The following is a 14,731-nucleotide window of genomic DNA, read 5'->3' as shown; positions in this document are numbered from 1 at the left end:
CAAAAGATCAGTGACAAGGTCATCTTCCTCAAACGAATATATGCCACAAATTTAAATTGGATTACAAGCCAAAGGAATTGCTTCAAGAAATACTTGAACTTGGACCCTCTGCGGTGTTTCCTAATATCACAATTGTATTGCGTATTTGTCAGTTTGCCTGCGTCAGTGGCTTCTGGTGAATGCACCTTCAATGTGTTGAAGCAGGTAAAGAATTATCACTGTTCAACTATGGGACAAGAGCATTTGAATGGGGTCGCTATGCTTAATATCAACTGTAACATCGCACGAAAGCTGGATTTTTCCTCAATAATTAGTGCATTTGCACAGAAAAAGGCTAGAAAAGTGTTCGTTAAATAAAAAAATATTCAAATTATGTCTCACTCTTTTTTTGGTGCCTTATTTTGTTTTCACGTGTCATCATTTTTTATTTTTATTATGGCTAAGGGCCTCAAAAGCTGGAAGTGGCCTGGGCCTCTCTGGACCTCTGAGGGGGCCTGAGCCCAGGTGGCATTTTGGATTTAGCCTGAGCCGGTGGCGATGTTGTCAGGTTCCCTCTCTCTGGCCTGAACATGTCTCCGGATCAGGATGGCAAAGTGTCCCAGGAGATGGTGGGGATGGCAGCCATGATGATGAAGCTCACTTCAGTAGCCAATTTTTGTCCCAAAGTCTTTCCTTAAAGAACCCCAAAAGGGAGTGATGGGAAGAACAGCCCATTCCTCTCATTATTTTGTCCACCAGTTCGGTCTAATCTGTAACACACCAATTTTGGTCCACTAGTTTCCGGTTCCTCACTTTTCCTGTTTACCAAGCATGAACTTAACACAGTCCTTGTGTTGTGTCAGTTGGCCTTTTTGTTGTCTGTATTGCTTTCACACCTTTCTAGAACAACAAATGTTGATGGGGGTTATTGTGAGATACAGGGCCGGCTTTAGGCCAATTCAGCTGATTTGGCTGAATTGGGCCCCGCGCCGCAGCTCTCCACCCCACCCCCAGCTCACTTCCCCCTCCTCCCCTCCCCTGAATGCTCCGTCCCCTGCTCCTCCCCCTCCCCTGCTCCTCCCCCTTCCCTGCTTCCCGCGAATCAGAGGTTCGCGGGAAGTCTGAAAAGAAGCAGGGGCAGGCAGGCAGCACCAGGTAAGCTGGGGTGGCGGTGGGCACGAGAAGGGCTCCGGGGAGGCGCGGCCCAGTCCGGCCCCGGTTCCGGCCAAGCACGCCGGCCCCAGTGGCTCTGGCCTGGCCCCCACGGCACGGCGCGGCTCCGGCACGGCCCCCCACGGCACGGCGCGGCTCCGGCACGGCCCCCCAGCCTGGCCCCCGTGGCTCGGCTTGGCTCCGGCCGCTGAGCAGCTCCGGGCCGGACTCAAGCCCGGCGACCCCGGCCGGAGCGCGGCTCGATTCCTGGGGGCGGGACTTGCAGCAAGCCCCACCCCCAGGAATCGGGCCCCGCTCTTGCTAAAGCCAGCCCTGGTGGTATATTATGGACCTTTACTCACTTTTTATCATTATGCGCACAATTAGGGTAAATGTATAGGCCTATATATTAGAACAGGTTCTGATCCATGAGTGAGGCTCCTAGGTGCTACTACTGCTGAATTGAGGCCTAAATACCTAGGTATAGCTTTAAAATTCTCCTTTATGTCTCATTTCAGAAGATCCTCAGGATTTTATCCAGGTCAAGCTGATCCCAAATTTAAACGATGGGACCTGGGCCAATTACAACACAGCTGTAAAAAGGAAGAAACAAAACATAACACACATTAGACCGGGACGTGACCACCACAAATATCCTCAATTCAAGCCACAGGAGCAATTCAGGTGTGGGGGGGGGGGGAAATGATTACCTGCCATGGAGTTTATCCAGGGACATTATTGTTGCAAAACGTGCCAGAGAGCTGAGCAAACTTCAGTTTTCCAGTTCACAAAAAGGAGCTTAGATTTTATGACTGGATGGCTTTGTAAGCGATAGCCCAATAACTTGTGGCTGAACTAAAGCCTAAATACAGAAATTATTGGGTGAGGTTCCATTGCCCTTGCTCTGCAAGAGGTCAGACTAGAGAACCATAATGATTCCTTCTGGCTTTACTGGGGAGATTTATTCATCTGTGGTTCTTTACAATTTTTTTGCCGATGGAAATTCCATCCAACGGGCTGCTTTGGGAACATCTTGTGTAACTTGAGTTTCGTTTTTCATCACTTGTTTCCAATTGCCATGGAACGTCCAATGTGATCAATTGTATTTTGCTACCATTTCTAAACCGGTGTTGAGTTGTTTGAAAATTTCAACCAAATCGAATAACCAAGAACTACAGGGGACTCAGACAACATCCATTAATCTTACAAAGGCAAAATATAATGCAACATCGGGACAGGAGGATTCAAGGCTGTTGAAGCCTTCAAGAAATTCCCTCCCCCAGCCCATAATTCTATTCCTTACACTAAAAGGCATATCAAATAATCCGTCACTTGATAAAGATTCATAGGAAGAAAAATATTTATAGGCAATATACCATAGTTAATTATTTCACAATCACAACCCCCCCTCCCTCCCCTCGGCCCCCCCCCCCCCCGCAGATGAAAATTAATAGCATTAGTATTACAGTAGTGCATAGAAACTACATCTGAAATTGGGACCCCATTGTGGTAGGCACTGTACATACACAGTTGAGTCCCTGCTCTGAAAAGCTTACAGCCTAAATAGACAGGACTGGCAAGTGATGGAGGCACACAGAGATGAAGTGACTTGCCCAAGGCCACCCAACAGGCCACTGGGAGAACCAGGAATAGAACCCAGGCCTCTAGAGTTCCAGTCTAGTGCCTTATGCACTAAACCATTGTCTGAGGTGAAGAGGAGAATGGGGAACGTTGGTTCATCTCTGTTTGATTCCATCTCCCTCTTTAGCTGGAAAACTTTGGTTGAGTCAGAGAGGTTACAAGTACAGTAGAGCTCTGTGGGGGAAAGGTAACTGTTTCGTGGAGGATTTTGATATTTGGTTTCGTTCCGATGAGGGATGAAAACCGCAATTTTCAACATTATTTGCCAAAGGTAACGGAGCGGCAGCTCTGGGCAGCCTGCACGGCAAATTCCAGCCGTTTCCTTAGAACACGTCCCACCAGCTCTAGTTACCAACACGCGTCTACAAAGCTTCAGCACAAGACCAAATTCAGATCCCCAGAACAAGTGATCACAAGCAGCGCTCAGCTGTAGGTTAATAGCTCAGGGGCTGACTGATGTCTGGCAGGAGGCTGCCTCTCGATTTTAACGAATGCCTTTCTGAGAAATAGACATTAACATCCTGATGGTAACAGCTCTTCCGCCGGTCTCCCACCTGTAATAAGAGTTAGTAACAATTCCCCGCGGAACAACTTCGGAGGCAGGCAGGAAGCTGTTCAGACAGCCTGGTTCTGCCGGTGGGAAAAATGCTGCAGAAATTTTACACGGAAGAGTCAGCCTCTCTTGGCCGACGAGATCAGTTCGACAGACAGCAAGAAGCTCGGAAGTAGCGGGATAAAGCGATTACACATGCGAGTACTCTCAGGGCTAAAGGATTTCTGTTCATTGCCTGCTCCTATTCATACCCATAGCATGTCCATGCGTGGAATGAATGTGTACTACATCGATCCATGCTGCAGGTCAGGGGCATGAAGGTCATCCTTGAGATTTTTATTGTAGGTTTTAAAGATTTTTCGCACCACACCCTCAAGACACAAGCAGCTCTAAATACTCTGTTAAACACCGCTGGAAAAAGCATTTTAAGTGTAATTACTAATATTTTACACTTACAAAAAACTGTCTTTTATACCAAAGCCCTTCACAAACTGTATACATACACCAATGGAAATGCAGACCTCTCTGACAACCAACCGGCATACAATACATTCAACAGTCAGAGGGGTTAATATTAATTACAAATATTCCCACGGAAAAGGAAGACTTGGCTCGGTTGAGGGCACATACCAGTGGTCTGAGTGCATGTTCCGTTTCAAGAATTAGATGGTTTAGACCATAATTATCTGTTGGTTTAAAAGGGTTGGAAGCTGGACAAATCAGACCAGTTAAATCCATCCTCCCTACCCACCATCAGTAACCCCTTGGTCCTCCATCAGCTGAGCCATTGTCCTGGGTGGTGTTTGGCTTTCGACTAAACTCTTCAGGGCAGGGCAAGTGCTAAGTTCTGCTAAGGGGATGTAAGTTTATCAAGCTGCTTGTTTACTTAGCAAGTCATTGTTCCTACTCTTGCAGTCTTCAGTGATCCATCTGCTTTATCAGTAGTTACACCGCCCTGTTCATTTCTGTACCCCTAGGGTCTCCTGGGATGTAAAGCAGTTTCCCACCATGTAGCAACACACCCATCTGTTCCTAATTTCACAATACGCTCAAGACCACAGAAGGGGGGAAAACGTGTTTTATGATTTCCTGTAATATACAGGACCGCAATTCAGGCTTTGTTTCCTTTTGCGGATGCAGTATTGGTGGTTCTGATGCATGTGAAAGCAGTCTCTCCAGTTTTTCATCACCTTCCCACTGATCCGAGACACGGACGTGACGTGCTATTCAGAAGCTGTCAAAATCCATGCTCATGAACAGATACAGCCTGGTGCTCAAGAAGCTGCCATTCATCCTAATGGTTGTAGAGAAGGTTGGCAACTATTTTCTCTGCAAACTACTAATGCAGAGATCCAATGTGAAAGCCAGAGCCTCTCTCCCAACTTGCAGCATGTCACATTAGGCCAAGCACTGTTGCGTTAAGTTGCGCTGCATCTTATTCCGGTTTATCACGTCCACATTCAGCAACAGCGCACATCTAATCTGAAGTGATTCCTGACAGACTTGCAGAACTCATGTAATACTAGCCTCAGGGCCGGCTCCAGGCACCAGCTTAACAAGCAGGTGCTTGGGGCGGCCAAGGGAGAGGGGCGGCACCTGCAGCAATTCGGGGTGGCAGGTCCCTCACTCCCTCTAGGAGCGAAGGACTTGCCGCTGAACTGCGGCCGCCGATCGCAGCTTTTTTTTTTTTTTGCGCTTGGGGCGGCAGAAATGCTGGAGCCGGCCCTGACTAGCCTGTGCAGAAAACCAGCTCCCAGAGACTAAAGAACACAAAACGTTACTTGTGTTAAGCGCTGTGCTGAATCAAACTGAATTATCGCTAAAAGCTATCGCATCAAAATGGTTCGACAGAGCTATTACCAGCACTCTGCTATCCTTTAGGAGCCATAACAAGTCCCTGACAGACAAATTCTCCGTGGTTGGTCTCTGACAAAAGGAGGAGAATCTGAGCTTCGCACAAAAGGATTCTGCCGTCTGAGTGAGGAGAGGGCGGGATTCGATTTTTCTTATTATGAAACAGTTAGTGGCCTAGTATAAGGCATGTGCACCTGGGTAGGGTTGGGGCAGATATTCAGCTTTAATGATCACCTCTCCTGACTTCATGAGCTTTATCATGCAGCTTTATTGTTGCATTAACAGTCCTTTTTGCATGAATTAGACACATACGCTGCCTTCACAGCTACTGACGCTGTGCTTTGTGCCGCACACACCTTAGGATCAGTGGCAGAGCCAGGTTTTGCAACCAGGGGTGACAATAGGTCATTGGTGGCGCCACCTTCACTGATACTTTCACCCCTGATGCTGTCACAAGAGGTAAGGCCGTACGGGCCGGTACGGCGTACCGGTAAAAGGTAGCCGCCTGTACCGGCCCGTTGCATCCGATTGGCAGCCCTGCTGGGTCCCTACCTGCAGGCCGCCAATGGGGGGGGGGGGGGAGGGCGCAAAATGGGCAGCGATGTTAAAACAGTGCTGGGGGGGGGGGGGGGGGAAGAGAAGTAGCTGCCCTGGGGCTGCGATTTAAAAGGGCCTGGGGCTCGGGCCGCCGCTGCTGACCCTACCACGGCAGTGCTAGCCAGAGCTCCGGGCCCTTTAATCACCGCTGGAGCCCCGGGCAGCGTGGGCCAGGGAGCTCAGATGGACTGGCTGGGGGACTCTGACCTCCAGCCCCACCCTTTCCGCCCAAGGCCCCACCCCCTCCGGGGGGGCCAGAGCGACTCCGTATCAGAAAGAGCTCCACTTTACTTTCACCCCTGGACAGCATCAGAGTAACTGCACCTGCATTGCCCCTCTGGGTCCACTTTAGGCTTCCATCCATCCTGTCGCAGAGACCCACGTCTTACTCCCTCCTGACCTGGGATTTGAAGGCTGCACTGCTCCCTGCCTTACTGCAATATCCCCAGCAAACCACACTGCCTCAGCAAGCCAGCACCTGCGCTTTGCTCTCCCCCCAGGTCCCAAGGGCTAGGATGACCACAGCACCACCCGCAGTTGTAAGGTACCACACAGCTCCTTCTAAGCAAACGCTTCTGTTCTTAAGGTAAAAGCATTACCGAGAAAACCCATTAAAACAATAAAAGAACCTACACGCATGCTAGAAAGCTTACTCGAGGTCACCCCCAATCCAACCAAGGGCTCTGGTAGGTTTTAGTCCTTCAAAACCCACAACTGGGTTTTCCCTGATTGCAGCTTCATCTGTCTTAGATCCAGAACCACCCACTGGGCAGATCAGCATTTTTTTTATTCAGGCCTTAGACCTTGGCCTCCTGTAACAGCTAATCAGCAAACAATGATTCTCTCCTCAGATTATAGCTTCAGAAAGCTGGAGTCAGGGCTGTCCCAAGGGGGGTGCAGGGCCCGGGACAAATCAGCCCCCGCAATAGGCGCGGGAACTAGGGGGGCAGGGTGTGCTGTAGCACCCCCAGGGTCCTGCAGTGCTGCCAGCCCCGTGCCCCCCCCCAGTGCCAGCCACTTGCACCGGCCTGTGGGGCCCCCCCCAAAATAGTCACCTCAATTCACCATACCCAAAGGATGGCTCTGGTTGGAGTTTTGCATAACTGGCATTGGGTAATTTGTATTAACCTCTTTCTGGGGATTCCCCAGGAAACCCATTTAACACTTAACATCCCCAAAGTCCATACCCCTCTTGGCATGTTATGTCTACACTTACTGCAGTGAGTTTTTAGCAATGTGGTGTCCCGCTGCCTCCCCCTGCCAGAGCCTTTCACTGGTGCGTGTAGCTACACACTGCCATGTGGATGCAGCCTGCTTTACACTGCAGTGTGTAGCTACATGTACCACACACAGAGCCACAAATGTAGACAAAAACCTGGGAGTTGAAAAGACTTGAAAGGTTCACATCTGTCAGGTCTGCCCCCTAGAAAGGTTATATACAATCCAAGCCCACAAACTCAATACAATAACTCTTTCAAGGATATTGCAGGAACAGGATATCTTCATGTGGATCACCACACAGTTTGAGAAATAACAGTCTCCTCTTCCGGCATCCACCGCTCATATAACAACAGTTCCTAGGAAGGTGGGTTCTAGTGACTATTAACAGTGACTCTCAGATACAATGCAGTGAAAATCTCAGCAAGACTTAATTCCATCAAGGTTCCCTTGCCAGCAGGAGAATATTCTGTGACCTCTCCTGGAACAAGGTCGGACATATTGATGAGACATTTGCAGTTTCCGGAAGATTCAATAACATTCATTTAAGCTGCTGTATTCCGATCACAGCGCGTTAACATAATGGAAACCCCATAGCTCAGCACACTGAAAACTAGACTGGATCAAAAAAAAAAAAGTGCTAACAAATACAACAGTAAGACAATGCTGTCCTGGGACTTCACTACAGACCCCACTGCAATGCCAGCTTCCCTCCCACCCTAACCATCAGTGGAGTTCTGGGTGCAATGGCTGGTGGGGAAGCCATGCTACCACAGAAACAGGAACGGGTGGAGAACCCAAGGGCAGGGCAGTGCCATGGGCGCTCCACACAGATGGCCCTGAAGTTCTGTAGGTTTATAGACCTGAGTGCCCTGTCTGTTCTGCAGGGGAGCACAGAGGACAAGGCGGTCTTGCTAGTTCCTCCAGTTGACAGATGGGGTCTGCATCAACCTGTTCCTCATTGTAGCCCCCTTTCCACTCCTGGCACCTATATCATCTTCCTAGAAGCTGCAGACGCAGCCAAGTGCCAGCAACAATTTGCATTTTAAGTCAGGAGAAGGCGCTCAAGCCCGTGTTGTTGGCAGCTGTTGGACTTGGGGAATACTGCAGTCATATTGAGGAATAAATTACCAGAGAGGTTCTGGGGGTCATTTTAGGAAGTCACTGGAGAACGATCCCCTTTGTCAATTGAGTTTGCCTCTCTTGGATGCGACTTTCTGTTCCACACCTGAAGCTACTTGGCATCACAGATTTTTATAAAACAAAGTTATTCACCGTAGGACCCTGTCCTGTAGCCCAGTGTTAGTCCAGACACCCACTGATTTCAACACGAGTTAGGGCTAAGAAAAGGACCTCAACAGGCCAAGCCAACCTGCATGTTTACTGCTGCATGTGCACTGGGGCTAAACACAGCCCAGCTTGGCCACCCCTTTACCCCAGCAGTGGCCTGATCGATTTAGACTGTAAGCTCTTTGGGACACCATACCTATCACAATGGGGCCCTGATCTTGGTGGATCCCTAGCCACTACTATAGCGAACATACTCAATAGCTTCAGTACAGACCTCAAAAGCAGCACCACGGCCAATGGAGGTGCTCACTCAATGATGCTAGAGAGCATGAAGGCCCAGGCTTTGGGAGTGTACCTCAGAGCAGGGCATCTGCCACCTCCGTGTCCGACCAAGAAGATGCGAGTGACACGTGCCCCAGCCACGAGAGCAAAAGGAGATTTGTTCCTAGAGAGAGAGATTCACCCTGGGCAACAGCACATAAAAGGAAAAGCTGGGTCCTTAACCTCACAGGAGCCCTACAGCTAGCCAGAAGGTTTAGGCCCAAGCCACACAGAAAAATCTCATGTCCCAAGGGATTTTTCCAATGCCACAAGCCGTGTCAGGTAGCACTGGCTGGGGTCAGCTAGGGAGATGGGGAAGTTTTCTGAACTGCTGTTAAAAGCCATTAAGCCCTGTCCCTACCCCACAGAGACACAGCACAACCAGGGATGGTCTGAGGACTGATCTTAAACCATCTCAGAACATGGGGGCTGGGTAGCATTGATGGGGTCCACGTCACCCCTCTCTCCTTCATTTCCAACCAACCCCTTTGCCTTCCTAAAGGCGGAAAAGACTCGGAGGCATGATTTGCCCTCAGTTGTAGCCATGGCGGTAGCCTAGGGTCATCACAGCCTAGCACGGGTGTTTTTAGTGCCATGGAAAACTGGGCAGCAGTAGACAGTAGGGTGCTAAGAATTCCAGCAGCCTGTCTACATCACACTTCTGCCACGAATACCACTGGAGCAGCGCTGGATCACGGGCTTCAATTTTACCAGTCGAGATCCAGCCCTAGGGAGTAGCACACACTGACCACCACTTACTTTGGCTACAGACAGGACTCAATTCCAGGCCCTGCTGCAGCCCCTTATGATGGCGCAAAGGCTGCAAAGAAGCCACAAAGCCTCGGATAGCCCTATGCTGCCCGGTGGCGTCCCTGGTGCACCAGGGTAAGAGGGAACGTTGCCACAGACATGGAGAGTGTTCAAAGAAATTTTAGAAGTAGCCCATTTCTTTAACATGACCCTTGAAACCCAGAAACAAGACCCTCTATTACAGGAAACAAGTGTTTGGCTCAGCCCCGTCTCGATACAGGAGAGAAAGTCAATTGAGAGATCTGCTAGCAAGGGACTACAACTCCCATCAGCCCCCTCCCCACCGCCAGATAGTACAGCTGGTTACAGGTGTGTGGGGAACTTACGGAGGAGCAGCAGCAGCTGGGCGGAGAGCCAGTGCAGAGGGGCCCTCCAGTGAGAGACTGAGCCTGGCTGGGAAACCCCCAAGCCCCTATTTGTTGGAACAGAGATGAGTGGAGAGGGCCCCCCGGCCTTACCTCTTGGGTGGGCAGCCCGAGGGATCCAAACCCTTATCGCTATTACTCACTTTGAGCTGTCACTGTTAGAGCTTCAGTATCTAGGGTATTTGCAACCTTTCCCTTTCCTGCCAGCCCTCCTAAAATACTATTTCCCTTCACCATGTGTCTGAGTGGTTACTGGGACCCACCCAGGCTAGCACCCACAAGGCCTCAGTGCTGAAGAGCCGATAGTGCTTGCCTTCAAGACACGGCACACAAGACACTACCGGCACCCTGAGGGCTTGGGGTACAGAGTCACCCCAATAATTACACACTAGAGAAACAGGGCAGCATCTGCAGGGCAGTGGCAAGGGAAGGCAAACAGGTGGTTGTTTAGATATGACAAAGTCTTGAACTCAACCTGTTAGAGGCTGAGCGCATGGCATAAATCCATCCCCACTCCCTCGGACAAGGCAGTGGTGGGAATCAGAACCACCATCGCTCACCTCAACAATTAGGTTATAGATTAAATATGACAATGAGTTTCCTGCTTTAGGGAATCCAGACGCTATTTAAATACAACTGGGGCTTTTCTCATGCATTTTCATATGCAGCATTATTTCCTGCAGGCTTCGTAAATCTTCAGCAGCTGGTATGGTAATGAGGGCAGAATGGCGCTGGTTGCGGTTATGTTTTTGCCAGCCCCCCAGTACTTCAGATAGCGCACTCTGAAATTCTGAGCGCTGCTACATGTGAATCTCTAAGAGGTTGAAAAACAAGAATAGGCTGCTCAAAACTACTGATCCCTTTTGCCTTCTCCCGCCCACATCATGCATATGTTCACACGTCACCCCCAAACTTAAGCCATCCTAAAACAGACCCAACTGGATGGACTCCCTTGACAAGCCAGGTTACTAGTCAGGACCAGAAGGTTGAATGTGGACAGGCATAAGCCACTAACATTGACACACAGTGAGGGGGAAGGTTCACCGTGCCTTAGCAGGATGTGGGCAAGTTCTCGGTAGCATGGCTTTCATTAAACACCTTGCTAAATCTCCACCTTTGTTCATTCTCCATCAGCGGTGGTGCTGGGCCACGTTCAGCATGGATGGTAGCTTTGCTGCCATCAGTAGTTAGAACAGCAGTGCTCTTGGGGCAATGTTTGTAATGGAGACATCGACCTAGAGAGAGGAGTGAACTGGGGCAGGAAGGCTACTCATGGGCTGATGCCCAGGTTTCAGATTGCTAGCTATCCCTCTGCCAAAGCCCCATGGGTAGATGTGAAGGACACAGAAGGCTTATTGGAAATGAATAAGTTCCGATCTTCTGCCTGAAGCTAACTGAATTCTAAGAGATTATAGCCCCAGTGCGTTGCTGGTGCTCACGTGAAACCTGGGTTGGATTGGGTGGGTGACGTATCTCCGACTGAGTTGTTACAAAGTCCGCTTCAGGCACAGGGAGGAAGGACAGTCTTGCGGTGAAGACACTGGACTCACAGCTGGGAGGTGTATGGTCCACTCCTGACTTCCACAAAGTCACGCCGTCAATTACTTCGTCTCCACACCTCAGCTTTCCCATGAGTGACATGTCCCTCCTCCACAGGGGTCTTGTGAAGTTCATTGATCTTAGGGCCTTCCATTTCGCATGGCTGGGCCCAGTGTTGAGCTGGAGCCAGTTCGCAAGAACCAGTGGTTAAATTTAGAAGCTGGTATAGAACCGGTTGTAAAGGGGCCGGCGGGTGGGTAAACTCCGGTCCGCAGGCCACATCCAGCCCGCAGGACGATACTGTCTGGCCCGCCTGAGCTCCCAGCTGGGGAGGCTCCCCTGGCCCCACCCCCTCTCCCCTTCTCGCAGGGCCCCAGCGCGCCGAGCCGCCGGTGCCAGCGCACTGAGCAGCTCTGCAACTCCTGCCGCTTTGAGCGGCATGGTAAGGGGGCCGGGCCGGGCCTGGGAGGAGGGGTTGGATAAGGGGCAGGGAGCAGTTGGAGGGGGCGGAGGTTCTGGGGGCGGGACGGTCAGGGGATGGGGAACGGGGGGCTTGGGTAGGCATGGGAGTTCCGGGGGTCTGTCGGAGTGGTGGTGGATAGGGTCAGGGCAGTCAGGGGACAGGGAGCAGGGTGAGTTGGTTAGAAGGTGGGGTCTCAGGAAGGGGTGGTCAGGGGACAAGGAGCGGGGGGGGGTTGATGGGTTGCAGGTTCTGAGGGGGGTAGTTGGGGCAGGAAGTGTGTTGGGGTTGGATGGCGGGGGAGAAAGACAGGCACGTGGGGCTTGTACTCACCGCACGGTTCTCTACCGGGTCTTCGGGGGCAGAGGTCTTCACTCGCTCTGGGTGAAGGATCTGCCGCCAAAATGCTGCCAAAAACCCGGAGCGAGTGAAGACCGCCCCCCCGCTGCCGAGGACCCGGTAGGGAACCGGTTATTAGGATTTTGGGAGCTCATCACTGGCTGGGCCCCCATAAGAGTGTAAACAAACTCAGAGGTTGTTGTTCCAGGACACTATATCTCTTCCGAACAGGGCGAGTTTTGGTAGCATGCAGCAGGCCAGTGATTCTGCCCAAGGCCGGCTCCAGGGTTTTGGCTGCCCCAAGCAGCCAAAAAAAAAAAAAAGGCCATGATCTGCGGCGGCAGTTCGGCGGGAGGTCCTTTGCTCCCAGTCGGAGTGAGGGACCGTCCGCCGAATTGCCGCCGAATAGCTGGACGTGCCGCCCCTCTCTAGCTACAGCAATTTCATTTCCCAAACGATCACACATTAATAGAAACTGCATGAGGCAGAGTGACTGCCGGGGCAGTTGGTTAATAAACCAGTTTAACACATTTGCGAACTGGAGTTTAGTTCCATCGCTGCCGACATATTAAGTGCGTCTGCTGGGGCATGGATTGTCTGAGGTACATGTTGCCACTCATTGATTTCAGGGAAACAAGAGCATCACAGCAACTCCAGTGGGGGCAGCAATAGACGTTCACCTGTTTTAGTTTGCAAATGAAATTGGTCTTTTCGAGTGACTTACAAGTGAACGTTCAGCCATGTCACAAAGCCAAGCACCTGGCTGCTTAGAGAAGTCCCAGAGTGGAATAGCAGAAAACTGATCTCACTGCAAGTTACAAGGAAGAGGCTATGGCAAAGCCATGTGGGAAAGCTTGTTCACACTATTACTACAGCCATCATTGCCTGGGGTCTAACAGCCAACCCCGCAGACTTTGGAGCCTCTCCCCAAGTGTGGGTTTCAAAGCCCATAGCAACAGCAGCACCCCAAGACCACCCATCTCAGTAGGAATAAGATACAACAACGGTGGCAAATCATGGGTAACAAGAGGCTGCTACAAAAATCACCATCACCCAGTAAGCTACGAGAAACCCTTTGTATTAGAGCTCAGAGGCCAAGGACAAGAAAGCCAGCAAGACTTCCTCCTTTAAAAAGAGTACGCAGAACATACCACTGTTCAGGTTCAACGCCAAACAAGGTGCATAGACGTGAAGTTCTCCCTTCCCAAAGGCCTGGGACCATCTCCCAGGCAGCCAGTTTGCAGTCCTTCCCCCAGCATCTGTATCGAGAGCAAGCAGGGAGCAGAAGTTAACCCCTTGTGATGTTATCCGATTAAATATGAACATGTAGATCATTGTTGCTACCACTGTTATATAATTGCAACAAATCTTGTACAAATGATGTCAAGGTGTCGATGGAAAAGTTATGATTTGCTAAATATGATTATGCTATTTGTATGCATGTATCACGTTTCTATTTAAAGTTATGAGCATTGGCTCTATACCTGGATTTCAAATATGTTTGCTCCTGGGTTAACGCCCACAAGGTATTTAGCCTGGACATCTTGAAGGAACTATTCAAATCAAGTGACTCATCAAGGAACACTTAACTCACAGTGCACCATGGGAGGTGCCCATCTACACTTAATGAATGGACTTTCCTGTGAATGTTCCATCTGGAGTTTAGGTAATAGCTTCTGCTATGACTACGCAAAATCATGCATGGACATGTGACTTGCTCACATGACTCCAAACGCCACCTTGTTACCTATAATTTTCCACAGTGAGAACAATGGGATTCCCTTCACTTGGCAGAAGCTATAAAAGGCCCTAGAAACAGTTCCATTTTGCCTCTTTCCTGATCAAATCTCTGGACTAAGAATGTTCCCATTAGAATAAGTTCAAACCAATGGACTGAGGACCTTCAAGTAATTTGGAAGCAACCAGAGACTTGACTTAAGCCAGCAGTTTATTTCATCACTGCTACAAGCCTGATTCAAGAATGTTGCCATTACTGTATGTATTTGATTCCTTTAACCAATTTTAACTCTCACCTTTCTTTCTTTTCATAAATAAACCTTTAGATTTTAGATACTAAAGAATTGGCAACAGCGTGATTATTGGGTAAGATCTGAGTTATATAGGGTGACCAGATGTCCGGATTTTATAGGGATAGTCCTGATTTTGGGGTCTTTTTCTTATATAGGCTCCTAGTACCTCTCACCCTCTGTCCCCATTTGTCACATTTGCTGTCTGGTCACCCTAGAGTTGTATATTGACCTGGGTGTGTGGCTGGTCCTTTGGGATCAGAAGAACCTTTTATCTGATTAAATTGGTTTTAAAGAACCACTCATCTTTAAATCTAGTGTTTTTGGTGGTGATACAAGGACTGGGATACCTAAGGAAACAGCTTTTCTGACTTCTTGTTAGCCAGTGCGGTGAGACAGAAGTTTACTTTTGTTGCTAGTTTGGTATATCTCATGGGAGAATAACCACCAGTTTGGGGGGGGGGGGGGTGTCTGCCCTATTTTTCAGGGGTTTGTCCTGAATTTGGTATTCTCAGTTGTGACCCACTGAGGCACGGTTACACCCCCCATTCACCAAGGTTCACTAGCACCCTGTCAGTCAGGCAAC

The sequence above is a fragment of the Chrysemys picta genome, chromosome 5, assembly GCF_011386835.1.
Source record: "Chrysemys picta bellii isolate R12L10 chromosome 5, ASM1138683v2, whole genome shotgun sequence".
Classification (NCBI taxonomy): Eukaryota; Metazoa; Chordata; order Testudines; family Emydidae; genus Chrysemys; species Chrysemys picta.
The sequence above is the reverse complement of the archived record's forward strand: the minus strand, read 5'-3'. Positions refer to the sequence as shown.